This window comes from Pteropus alecto, unplaced genomic scaffold, assembly GCF_000325575.1.
Source record: "Pteropus alecto unplaced genomic scaffold, ASM32557v1 scaffold110, whole genome shotgun sequence".
Lineage (NCBI taxonomy): Eukaryota > Metazoa > Chordata > Mammalia > Chiroptera > Pteropodidae > Pteropus > Pteropus alecto.
In genome coordinates this window covers 11,587,592-11,600,612 of record NW_006431920.1, presented here as the reverse complement: position 1 = coordinate 11,600,612, position 13,021 = coordinate 11,587,592, and positions in this window count along the sequence as shown.

Below are 13,021 nucleotides of genomic sequence, written 5' to 3'. Positions count from 1 at the left end.
TATAATACATGACATATATATAAATTTATATGCATATATAATTTTTGCTGATCCACTTGAAAGTCAGTTACAGATATGATGCTCTTCTATCCCTAAACTCTATGATACTAGAGTGTGTATTTCCTGAAAATGAGGACGTTCTCTTACATAAACACAAAACAATGATCAAAATCAAGAAACTAATAATGATGCAAGGTTGGTACAATCTACAAAACTTTGTTATATTTTGCCAAATGTTATTAATAGCACAACTATTAAAAGTTGTGCTTTTAATAACAAAATAAAATTCTGGATCATGCTCAGTTTTCGGTTGCTGTGTCCCTTTAGGCTGCTTTAAGTTGGAAGTCCCTCAGTCTGGGACTGACACTGGGAACTGTAAAGAATACAAACCCCAGTTATTTGGTAGAAGGTCTCTCAAGTTAGGTTTGTCTGATGTTTTATCTTTGTTAGATTTAGGTTATGTACTTTTGGCAAGACTACCACAGAGGTGACAAATCATTCATCTTCGTGCATAATATCAGGAGGCACATAGGATACATTTGTCTCATATCTGGAAGTGGTAATTTTGATCACTCGGTTAAAGTGGTGTCTGCCAGGTTTCTCCATTATACAGTTACTGTTTTCTTGATTGTAATTGGTAGTATCTCGTGGGGAGGTACATTAAGATTATACAAGTATCCTCCTACTCCTCACATTTTCATACATTAGCTTTACCATCTATTGGAGATTTTTACTGAAATCAATTATTATTTTGATGGTTACCAAAGAGTAATATTTTAATTCCATCATTCTTTCTATGATTATTGATTGGCTTTCTAATGTGAGAAAAACTTTTCTTTCTCACTCATTTTATGTTTATTAATTTATTCATCCGTTTATGTCAGTATAGACTAATGAATTTTAATATATTCAGTAGATTATATTTCTTCACTTTGATTATTTATTTTCATGTTCAAATTTTCCCAGATTTGGCCAGTCTAGGCCTTTTCGAACTGGCTTCTGTGTTCATTTGACATATCTATATCATTCTTTGAGTGCTTTCTTACTTTTTGTCACAAAAAGATATTTTCAGCTCTTTTGTATTTTTTCCTGCTCCAGTCCCAGGATCAGCCATGTCTCAAAAGAATCTTAGTTTCTTTTAATAGCAGATGGCATTTAGATCCATGTTATCTGTTATTATTTTTAGGTCCTATCAAAAAGATAGAAAGCAGATTTTATATAGATATAGATATAGATATATATACACACACACACATATACTCATACATACAAGTTCATGTGTGCATATATATATATACAATATACATATCTGTATCTATGTCATCTATATACATATATTAAAACTATGAGTTTCTAATGACACCTTCATTGCAGTTCAGTGGCACAGGATTCATTCTGTTCTTACCCCTTTCCATAGCTGATGCTTCCTTATCCAACAGTGAAAAATATGGCATCCATTTTCAACAATATATTTAATTATTTGCTCAAAACATAAAAAATATCTTCGAAATTGCTAAATTATGACTCCGTGAATAAAAGAAGACTACTAACTAAAGTTCAATATTTGTTTAAAAGTTGTTGATTTTTTTTCTTTTAGCCTTAGGGCATGTAGTTTAAATACTATGTTCAGAATTTATTCAGGTTAGGTTTTCTTTCTCACGTTAGTATGGTTTTATTATTTATTAATTTTTTTTGCTGGGTTCGCTTGCTTTTATGTGAATTACATTTTGAGAAATTTTCTCTTCTCCTTGATGACTTTTTAACTATGTGAAACATTAACATGTTTTTAAAAGTCAGAACTGTACAATAGCTATATGCCAAAAATTGTGCCCTTTCCCCATTCCATCTTTTCTTTGAGCCTCCTTTTCACTCACTATAAGTAACAGTGGTGGACAGAATTCTATGAATGACCATCAGTGACCTTGACCCTTGTATAATCTCCTCCTCTTTGAATGTGAATGGAACCTGTGGATATGATGAGATATCACTCTTGTGATTATATTATGTTATATTACAAAGTATAGAGAGATTAGCCTAATCACATGAGTCCTTTAAAAAGCAGAGAGTTTTCTCTGGCTATTATCAGAAGTCAGAGAAATTCAAAAGATTTGACACATCATTGCTGACTTGAAGATGGAGAGGGCCACGTGAAGAGAATATAAGCAGATCCTAGAAGCCGAGCAGCCTCAGGCTGCCAGCCAGCAAGGAAGTGTGAACCCCAGTTCCACAACTTCAAGAAACTGAATTCTGCCAACAACTGAATACACTTGGATGTGGATTAGAGTCTCCAGATAATATCCCAGACTGGCTGACCTCTTGATTTTGGCTTTATGAGACTCTCAGCAGACAATCCAATTGAGCCCACCTTGATTTCTGACATACGGAACTGTTATAGTTAATAGATGGGTTTTGCTTTAAGCCACTAAGTTGTGGTAATAGAAAATAATACAGTACCCAATCTCATTAGTCTGTGGTTTATCCTTACTGCATTATTATTATTATTTACACAAATGAGCAGATACATGCTTATTTTCTTCTTCATCCTTTCTTAAACAAAAGGTAGCATACTATTTATACTCCTATAGTTTGCTTTTCTTCACTTAACGAAATATCTTGAAAATCACTCCACATCAGTTTATAGAATTCTTTCTTCATGTTTTTTTACAGTGACATAGTACTCCATTGTGTGATGGAAATGTAGTTTATGCAACAACTCTTCTATGCATGGGTATATAGGTTGTTTCCCATACTTTGCAATTATAAATAATGCTGCAGTGTATAACCTTTCTAATCCTCAAGGAAATTCCTAGAAGTGATATTGCCAAACCAAAAGATAAACACGTACATAATTCTATTTGAAATTGCCAAATTCCTCTCATGAGGTTTGCACCATGTGACATTACCACCAGCAATTTAGTTATGTTGATGCATGCATGGGTTTTGTGTAGTTTATTTTTTTCCTGTGTATTTTTTAGGGTATATTGGGAATATCAGATTTATGTGGTAGCCATTACCTAAGCTACCATCTATTAAATGTTTCAGAGGGTTTTTCTTTTCTTTTGTTTATAGATGTTGGCAAATTACTTTCCAGAAAAATCATTCTATATCTTCCCAACAGTATATCAGAGTGCCTATCTCACTACACTTTTACAGTAGGAAGGATTCAATTTTAATCTTTCAGAAGATTAAATTTAGTCATACACCGAATAAAGATTTTAGCCAAATAAGAAATGAGAGAATGTTAAATTCATTTTTGTCTGAAATGAAAGGTGAAGCTGAATAGTATCATCATCATAAAATACAATGTGAAGATATAAAAATTACTCTGAAATTTTGTTTAAAGTTTTAATATAGTTATTAATTTTATTATTGAAATATTTAAGTTAAATTTTTAAGGTTTGAATTCTAGATCAGGGTTAATGTTTTCTCAGAATAATCAGCTATAATCTTGCACTTGTTATCTGAACATTTGTGATGTTAGATAGAATCTCTTTTGTGTTTGGTGGAGAAGTAAGATATTTTGTGCGTTTGAATTTTCCTCTAACATCTCTTCACGTTTAATATTCTTTATTATGTCAATATAGAATGTATCAAGAATGTTGATTTTTTTCTTCTTAATAAATTTTGAAATGACAAAGTAAACATTCTGCTTTTATTCCAGCCTCATGATATATTAAAAAATTAATAAATCATATTTTCTTGAGTAATTCATCACTTAAATGGCATTAAACAACAAAAAATTAAATATAGTGCTAAAAGGCTATTTTGTATTTTGTTTTATGTTAATTTTATTTTATAAATGTAAGTATACCATAAAAAAATCCACTAAGATTAAAATTGTGATTTTTATATACCTATCTAAGAAGGTATCTGTTATGCTGACTCTTATTATTATTATGAAACATTTATAAGTGTGTTGCCTCAAAAAGCATACAATTTTCTTTTTAGATTTTTCTAGCCAACATGTTCTTTTAATATTAGTACTAACTGTAAATATATTTTCTTATTTATTTAGCTAATTGGGCATTCTTAGCAATTGTTTTGTGTTCATGAAATTAACAGTTTTCATAATTATTGTGAAATTTTACTTTTTCAGTGAATCATATACATGTTTACTTCAAATAAAGTAAAATTTTAACATATAAAGCACACAAAGAAATCGTCACTGAACATTATACTTAGAATGCTTACCTGATTTTTCATATGAATACACATTTTTTTGTATTACTAATCTTGTTATGCTGGTTACTTCTGATAGGAACCAATGAGATCACACAGCTTTACCTACACTAAAGTTTAAAGATTGCAGAATTGATGTTAAAGAAAGAAGAAGTTGTGGTTGAGAATACCAGGGCTCGAGCCAAATTTATGCATCTCTAAAATATATTATTTCAGTTTAACTCTATTTCTTTGAGTACTGATGAGGTTGAACTCTGTTACATGTTTAGTGATACTTTTTCCCCTCTGAATTATATATTTATGCCTCTTTTAAAATTTGGATTTGTAACATTTTCCACTATACTTAGTTCCTTATATTTGTATAGGTCTTTATGGTGTCATTAATTCTTATAATCACCATGTCAGGTGGGTAAATAGTTGTTATTATCCCTCATTTAATATCTATGGAAACTGGGATTCAGAAATGTGAAGTAGTTTTCATAAAAGTTACACAATATGGAGTATGTGATGTGTGTGATGCAAATAAGAACACCCTGAATCTCTCTTATGCCCCCACCTTATTCTGCGAGCTGGACTTAATCTCTCTCTAGCCAAACACAAAGTATTAGCAAATCATCATTCATTCTTTCAGCATTCATTCAACAGCTCTTTATTGAGATATTTCATCAATTGAGTTAGCTTACTGTCATGTACACATTTGCAAAAGACGACTTAGAAGTTATCTAGTAACAAACTAGATATAGTAAGTGTTCTGAGGATGGATGCTAGTAGATTGAGATGCATCATCAACACAGTCCATATTTTATAAGACTCAGCTTTAATGACCTATTTATAGTCTTAGGAAGATACAGCTGTCTTTACTGGAAAGTTTTGTGTGTAAAGAAAAAGTTTTCTGCCAGTTGAGTTAATGGAAAGATGTTAGCCTTTTTGGTGTTCTAGAACCCAGGCCCAACGGGCAAGTGTGGTTCTCAAGGGGCCTGGCTCCTTCTGTCCGGGAGAACAGCATGTAAGTCAAACAGGAAAAAAGTAAAAAGAAAAAAAGGATAAAAAATTGAGTGGTGAGAATAAAAGAAAGGGTGCAGGAAAAGGAGAGAAGAACCCAAGGTAGAGATGGGGATGAGTATCCACTGTGACTTGGAAATCAAGAAGGTCTTTTGTTTGTAGTTGCAGTTGGAGTCATTAAATCCTAATTTTTTCAGCTATATCTGAAAAGAAAATAACAGCTATTGTTTTCTTCCAAGGTTCTCAAGAAGCGCAAATGTTTTCATTGCCCTTCTTGACGTACTAACTCTATCACAATTTTGATTTTTATGGTCCCTCATTCAGACACTTTTAATCCAAGAACTTATCCTTATCGTGATTTCTACTATTTTTCAGAGACAGAGAGATAAACAACATGATTTTACATGACACATCCTAGCCTTAGAATTATTGATTTCCTCCCCTTATTACATTTCTCTTTAGAGATTCAACTCATTTTTGTCCTCAGGCCCTGCTGTGATTGTGTGCTTCAGAGGACACAGGGGCAGGGTTAAGATGAAGGCATGAGTTCAGGAGAGCCAACGTGACTATCACACTAACCCGGGCTCACATTCAAGGTGTACACAGGGATGTTTGGAGATTAGAGTAAGCACCTGTTCTTCTATCTCTGGTATGAACCCTACAGACAGAGCTAATTGAATCTGGTGAAGAGGGATGTGATGGAAAAAGCAATTCTGCTAATGAACTAGACATTAGCTCTGGATCAAAGGAGTCTTGCATCATTGAAGCCCCAGGAAAAGGATACTTTGGTTTCCTGAGGCAGGTGCCCAGGCTAATTTTTTAAGAATCTGTATTTCACAGTGGATTGTTAACTGTTGGAGGCTGAGGTTATTCCTGGATCATTCAAAGAAAAGAACAAAACCTTGGCTGGTAAATCTAAAATTTGAATTTGATGAATAGAGCGACTTAAGCTTTTACGTTCTTTGGTTTTCTGCAAGCCTGATGTAGGTTAATGTTCATCTGAATACCAGTAACCAGTGACAAGCCATGGAATGCCACATATATAGCGTGAGGATTTCTGGCTACAGACACAAAAACATACAGACGTACAAACCCACACACACACACAAATACACACATCCATACCACTTACTACGATCTTAGCACTGGCTATATGTAGTTATATAATAAAAATAGTGGAACATATTCTTTGTAAAATAGTGTAGATTCTTTGAGGGCCAAAAGGAAAATAACTTTGAGCGCCATGGCTACTAATATGCTTATTCGGGACACTCAAGGATTGTAATATCTCTCTCCAGCCAAGTTTCTGAAAATACCTACAGAGGAGAAACTGAAATTCAAGAAACTTAAGACCTTATTTGGAGGAAAAATAGGAAGAGAGAATGAGGGACTGGGAGATGAATTACTCTCATAAATACTGTGTCATGGCAGGAGGAATCAGAAGCACCTCCCCATGGCATGCCAGTTGGGAACTACCGATGAGAAGAGTTTTCTTAGAGGTAGCACTTTGCCCTAAATGCAGAGAAAAGCATCTCTTCTAGACCACTGCAGCTCCTTTATAATAATGGCAGCCCAAGTAGGGTTGCTAGATTTAGTAAACATAAATATAGGACACCCAGTTACATTTGAATTTCAGACAAACTGAATAATTTTTTGTATAAATATGTATGTCCCATGCAAATATTGAGGTTATGCCTGGATCACTCAAAGGAAATATTTCTTGAGACCTGCTTAGGCTAAAGAATTAATCATTGTTTATCTGAAATTCAAATTTAACTGGGAGTCCTGTATTTTATTTGACAACCCTAAACCTACATCCCTTTCCCAACCTTCTTTCCACTGAGGGGGGTGGGGGAAGCCTCTTTTATTAATTAAGAGAACCGTGACTATGGGTAAATCTAGGTCTTGATGACTGAAGAAATATTATTTTATCAGTAAGGATTAAGACTGTGTAGTCTCTTAAAAAATTATACATGTCCTTGAAAAGATTATTGTCATTTAAAATTATTTTAAAAATATGCATTTTGACAATTCAAATGATACAGACACGTATAAAGAAAATTTTAATAATCTACTCCTCACGGTCCTCCAATCTCATATCCCCACAGGAACTAATATCCAGTTTGATGTGTATTTATGTACATCTTTACTTCATTCATATGTTTATGTGCTTATGCAAAATTCCCTTTTAATGGAATCACATTACTCTGAACTTGTGCTCACTTTAAAGCTAGATGTCTAGTTAAAGGAACTAGAGGATTACAGCTCGCACTGTGGCAATGGCGGATTAGCATACTTATTCTATCGTTCTCAGCCCTGACTGCAGACACACGTCCACCCATCCCTAGGACTCCCATTCCTCCTAAGGTCCCATTCCTCAAACTCCATGCTGTCTAATACTGAAGCTGCTCGCTACGTGTAGCTGTTGCTCACTTGAAACGTGGCTTTTCCAAATGAAAATGTGCCATAAATACAAAATATGCACAGATTCTAAAGAATTAGTTACAAAATAACTCAATTTTTATCTTGATTACCCACTGACATGATAATGCTTTAAATATATTAGATTAAATAAGATGCATTATTAGAACCAATTTCATGGATTTCTCTTTACATTTTTTAAATGAGACTACTAGAAAATTATGCATTACATATGCAATTTGCATTATATTTCTATCGACAACACTGTTCTAACCCAAAGGCTTCCAAAATGGCATGAGTTTAACTCTGGGGATGCACAAGAAGTTTCAAGGATGTGAAGAGAAAATGTAACTTCTATTCTTATTTATTTTTATCTTATCTATTTTTTAAACTATAGTTTTGTGTTTGTCTAGGACTTGCATAATATATCAGTATGGTAGCAAGTGTATGTAATTTGTCATACATGAAAATATGTTTATTTGGGAATGTATTTAAAACATTTTTGCTGATAGGGATGAGCAATTAAAAATTAAAACACATGGAAGCCATGCTTTATAGGGGCAAAGAGAGGGTCTGTCTTTCTGTCTCTTGTGTTTCTCAGCTTTGCCGTGCTCCGTGGGTGTGTATCCATTTTTCCACTCCTTTGTCCTGACTTTATTCATTTCTCACCTGAAAGGTGTCCAAAGCCTTCCCAAGAAAGATTCATGACAAAGCAGCTGACCAGTACTAAGACGGGGTCAGCTCCTTTACTCTCCAGACCTTAGTTTCTTCACCCAAGAAATGGGGTTGAAAATCTTCCTCATGGGTTGTTGAAAGGCGATCTTGAACATGCCTTGCCCAGAGCACTCAGCTTACTTTCCTCCCCTCTGCAGGGCATCACTCCATAAGAGAGCCGACAATTCTGGTCCTGACAGGCACAAGCAGCCAGCCCTGCCTTGCGAAAGCAGGTCCCCTCCTCCCCTCCCTTTTTCCCTCACCTTATTCTCCCTTCCTGGCTTTTCCCCAGAAGGCCCCAGGGCTCCCAAGCCAATTGCCAAACCACAAGATTCTGGGATTGGCTTGCAAGGACCCTCCCTCCCCTCTGCCCGCTTCGACTCCGTCCCTTGTGTGGCAGCCCTGCTCTGGGCCCCCTCCCTGGAGGGCAAGGCCCCATGGCCACAGTGTGCTATGCCAGCACTTGCAGGGGGATTCATCTGAAACCACCATCAACAGTCTGTGTTTATGCGGGGCATGCAGAAGGGCCAAGGGCTGTGAATGAAGCTGCACTAGAGGACTCTCTGATTCCCATCAGGCTATATCAGTCAGGCCCTTTACCTGGAAGGCAGCTAGGCTTTCTCTTTCCAATTCCTCAAAAAGCGGACCGCATGCTAGCTGCAGTCCAAAATTCCACTTTTCACCCATTGTCACTGTAAACCACTCCTGTACCTTATCAAAGATGAGAACTACTAGGGAAACGATGATGAGAAATGATGTGCTTAACGATTGCCAGAGATGGAGATGGAAAGACTTCTTTACATTATACTGTTTAATATTTCAATGTTTTACTGAAATATAATATACACAGAGGAAAGTGTACAAATTCTAAATGCACGGCTGGGAGTGGATGGCAGGCCGAATTCACACTAGTGCTGTGCTCCAACCTTTTCGTTGTCCCATGAAGCCTCTAGTAGCACAGGAATTGAGAACATAACTTAATAACCTTTTTTTGTATATGAATTACAGCCAACTGCGGGCTGGGACTGGCTCCCACCAGCTCAGAAGAGCCTACTGTACGTGTCACTTCCAGTCTCCATATTCAGTGGCCTCACATTGGTACTTGAAATCAGCCTTGGTGGGAGTATTTACACCACAGAAATCAGTAAACACCGCAAATCAGGGCTTTTTTTTTCCTCCCCTGTAGAGACAGTTGTTAAATATTTATCAACAAACCCCTGCTTGCTACCCTCTTAAAATCTGTGAACAAAATTTAAGTAACTTTCCGATCAACTCCAATTTAATCAATTCCTGCCCCTTTACACCTTTACACATTAAAACAAAACAAAACAAAACAAAACAAAACAAAACAAAACACACATCACACACACACACACACACACACACACAGTTCCCATTATCCTGCCCTCAGAGTATACAGCCTTTGCTATCTCCCCTCTGGAAATCCTCAGACATTTGACAACTGCTACACCCAGGCTTTTTCTCCTTTTCTGTGCTTTCTGTTAAATGCTTACTGCTCTTTCTTTGAATGTGTTTAAGTGTGTCCCCAGAGAGATATCTGGGTGGTTGATGTGCAAACCCCAGCAAGTCCTGGGGCCTCTGACAGCTTCCATGACCTCCTGGATGAAGACACTTGCTGATGTCTGTCAGTCACCTGGCTTCCCCTACCTCGTGTCCTTCTTAATTCGTTGCATTTCCCATCTGACCACAGACTGCTGTGGGGACAGACTGGAAACCTATGAGCTGAGGGCAGCAAGGTAAGAAGAATCAATGAGACAGCTCCTTCATTTCCTTGGCTCCTAGTCCCTGCTGTTAATGGCCGGTGTGGGTCAAATGATTCCCGAGTCCCTTCAAATTAGGCAGGTTGGCCTCTGTGTACCCTGTATTCCTTCTGCAGCATGACTGCACAAGGAGGTCCATTTTCTACCCGAGTGAGTGGGGGTGGGACGAAACGCTAAAGCAATCTTTTAAAAACCCTCCACCTGACCTCTGTCTGAACAAATAATTAATCTCCAGAAAAGGCAGCTCGCTGATGGGTCCAGGCTGTGTCTCGCAGATTGGGGCCGGGAACAGAGCCTGCGGATTTATGAGGTGACGTCAGTTTGAGGAGCAGCAGGCAGGGCCTGAGTTGTGTTTTACACACTCCTCAATTGTTTTAACGGGCCTGCTCTTGAAGGACTCCAAATCTCCCCACGCTAAGCTTTATTAAAATGGCAAAGTTGGAAAGGAGTGTTTTTCCAGACAAATCAGCTTATTTCAACTCTGCTCTCTTCCCCTACCCCCTGTCTACTGGAAAGCACTCCCAGAGGGAAGGAAGTGAAGAACTGCAAAGTACTTGCAGGTACATGCTTAATGCCTTAAACTCTTGCATTGTGTTAACAGCTATTCATGGGCTGTGCTTTAAAGAAATAGATGGATTCTCGATCTGACCAATTTAAATAATCCCTTAGAGAAAACTAAGAGGAAGATTTATGTCCTTACTAACTAAAAGGCACACGAGCTTAGCTTGGAGTCTGGGTCCCTGATACTCAGAGTATCACAGTGTAATTCCTTGAGGAGATCCAGATAAAACTAGATTTAAAAATTAATGGGGGAGGGGCATGGTGGGACTATGGGGATAAAGAGAGAAGCCAGAGTGAAAAGAGGGAGGCAAAGCTTTTTCCCAGAGATAAGACTAGAGTGGGAAGGAAGGAGTAAACGTAGAAAATATATTTCTACTTTATATTTATTATAGGTGTAATGTGTTTATGTGTACATAAATATATCATACACGAATACAAACATATGCACAGTCTCTCTGTATAGAGACTAGATGTATACTTGTCTGTTTTTAAAACTAAAGAGATATAAAAACAGACTTACTTATATTTAGAATTCCCCAAATATATTAATTATTGAGATAAAAAACCTCAGGGGCCTAAAATACTCCATTTATGGGAACAAAATAAAAATTATTGTTGCAATTTAGCAAGAGATGGTGATGGTAAAGGAATAATTTCAGAGAAAATGAGAGAGTTTAGTTGAGAAATGAGAGAATGTACCTATCAAGGTGTGTGTGTGTGTGTGTGTGTGTGTGTGTGTGTGTGTGTGTTTTGGGCCCATCCGTAACAGGGCAGTGGCCAATCAGAGAATGGAGGAAGGCAAGAAAATAATTGGAAACATTATGCCTCTCTCCCCAAAAACCTCCTATATTTATATTAGGACTGTAAAAGTTTGGTCAATCTAGTCAAAATTTAATGGAAAAAATAAGTGGCTAAATCTGATCACTCAGTTTAGGTTAAATTGAATTTGAATGTAATCATTTCTGATTCTACGTTTTCTCTCCTTCTACTCTTTGACATTCTTATGGCAGTTACCATGCATTCAAAACCGAGTATGGCAGATGGAAAGGTCTCCAGGGCTAGAACCCAAAAAGGCTGTGAGGATAATTTGGATAGCACTTTTGCCATCTCAGTGATTGTGGAGTGGATTTTCCTGATGGTCTGACCAGCTGCTGTGGCACCCCTCTCTGTCCTTACTGCTCCATAGGCTCTCTCGGAAGCTTCCTTCAAGGTCAAAGAGGACAACCTTTTAAGATAGAGAAGAACCAGCATCTGTGAATCTCTTAAGAACAGAGGCCATGACTACTTCATTCAGTATCTGCTACTCTGGCACAGTGTCAGCCCAGGTAAGACTTCAGAAAGTCAATTACCGAATTAAATATATCTCTGCCATGTGAAATAGATAGCAAGATAAAGTCTGCCTTCTATAAGTTCATAATCTTCTAGAAGTACATTGAGTTGGGGTAGGTATAGGTCTTCTAGAATTCGTTAAATTGGAGGGTTCAGGGTCAGCTAGACTTGAAGAGGAAGATAAATTAAATAGAAAGAACCTTGGTAGATAAAATCAGATTTTTGTCTCTTCAGTCTAAAGCCACGTCAACACAGACTTAAGGCCATCCTTTTGAAGCAAATTTTATAGGATATCTGGTAATGTTCATGGCCTAGGCTCTGGATTTGTCCTTCAAACCATCCTCTCCTCCCTAGGCATGAGGTTATAAGGGACAATACAATTGATATCTTCAAGGAACTTAGAGTCTAATGAGAAGACAGACACGAAATTACTTCCGTAAGGACTAATTCAATAAGATAATTGAGTTGTATGTAGAAAGGGAATATGATAGAAGAAATAAGTAATTCTGCCTGCAAGCATTAAGAAAAGCTTACAGAAGAGATTGTGTTTAAACCGGACTTGATAGAACTTCCTTTGTAGATTAGGTGGATAGGGACTCTCCTGGTAGGAGAAACTGTTTGCAAAGACACAGAGGGGTGGGAGAGCCTGATACACTGGGGTATTTGCAAGTGTTAAACCTGGAATTATGAGGTAAATGACACTATGGAGGCAAAGGTGCTTGATTGCAAATGGCCCTGTGAGTCATGCAAAGAGTACGTTTTAACCTGCAGGGTAGGGAATAAGGAGTCATTGGGAATGCTTCATCAAGGAGGGTGACAGGATGGGACTTGCATGTCATTATAACAACTCACTTATTGAACATTCTCTACTCAGTGGCTGCAAACATTAAGTATTTGGGGGGAGTTTTCTTCAGTCACTGCCATGTGTTTCTGACCTTCTAGTGACATCTTGGACACAACTTTCTGGTAATCAGTTTTTGGACATTTTCAGTTGTTAGAAAGGATCCAATTTAAAGCTACAATCTCATATTCCA